Genomic DNA, 1,537 nt, shown 5'->3' with positions numbered 1-1,537 from the left:
TTTTCCAAGCAATCAACCGTCATACCACAACCATGTATTGTTATTCTCAAAAGAGTTTCCAATTCACAAAATCAATGAGAGCTTATTGTCATTTTTAATATGTTTTGGCTCTCAATTCTCCCCAACTCTCACATGAAAACTTAAACAAGAGACTCATTTAGCTACATGTGTTAAACCGTTATCTCACAAAGCTTGTGTACACAAAAGGAATTCAGCAAATATATCAACATCTAGACTCACATAAACAATGTTAATTCCTAGTGGCATATTTTGTCATTTAAGAACGTGAACATGTAGCAAATAGAGATATAAGGAAAAATTTTAGACCAATTCAACCAAACAGAACCAACATTCCATGTAAATCATGCAATTCACAAGAAAATTTCAAATACATAACCCAGTTTTCAGAATCAGCTGAATCATTATCATTTTACAGAAACCAAATTGCAATTACTTCTGTTTTGATGTCCTCCACCCTTTCAAGTTTTCTAGGGGTAGCTTCAAATTCTTTTCACCTCCATATTTTTGAAACAAAGATGAGAACTATAATTGTATCAAAACATCAAAATTAATCTTATCAAATCTAATTAAAATTAAGTTCTATTTTAAACTTCTATTTAAACTATAACTCTATATCTTTATATTTATCTTGATCTCTGTCACCATCACTTTGCAATTGTTTAATGTGATATGAAAATTGAGTAGAAACATATGCATAGAATTTGGGAAAAACCCACAAAATATCTAATTTATTCTGCAAAGCGAAAAGCCAACAATAACGAGTAAAATAATCAACAAATGATATAAAAACGACACTCACTATTAGACGAGGTGGGAGAAGTTCATACATTACTTTGAATTAATTAAAGGACGAGAAGAGATAATGGGAGGAAAAATGACAATTTCTTAGCATTGCCGACTTGACAAGGTTTACAAAAACACCAAATTTTGCATCCAATTTATTAACTGGTAAATTAAAATATGTGACAAAGATGACATGTAACTTGAGATGAGCAATGTTCAAGCCAAGAATGCCAAGTTTCAAAGGGAGCCTTACACCAAGAAGAGCAACAAGAGCTTTAGCATAACTTGATGAAGAAGAGAGATGAATTCGATAGACACAATCCTTACTACGACCTTCAAGGAGTGTGGTTTCCATTTGTATATCCTTCACAAAAAATAAATTTTATCAATTAAAATAAAATAGTAGGGATTATCCTTGCAAAATTTACTTAGAAATCTCAAATTTGTAAGGACATGAGGACAATGGTTAACATGATTTAAAGTAAAAGCTTAAGAAGGTGTATTAAAGAATAGAAGACCAGTATTCTCAATATGCAAACATTACCCATTAATAACCACAGTTGTATCATCCTGAATTAGTGAATTATTCATGGAGACTAACTTTTAAAGTTGTCCCATAACATGTGTGTAAAATGTGTTTTCTGAAACCGGGTTTTATAAGTGGAAAAACGATTTTAAATGGCCTGTCCTCTTAGCATAAATCTATTGGCTGATTTGTGGTACCCCATATATA

The sequence above is a fragment of the Olea europaea genome, chromosome 11 (genome assembly GCF_002742605.1).
Source record: "Olea europaea var. sylvestris chromosome 11, O_europaea_v1, whole genome shotgun sequence".
Taxonomy (NCBI): domain Eukaryota; kingdom Viridiplantae; phylum Streptophyta; class Magnoliopsida; order Lamiales; family Oleaceae; genus Olea; species Olea europaea.
The sequence above is the reverse complement of the archived record's forward strand: the minus strand, read 5'-3'. Positions refer to the sequence as shown.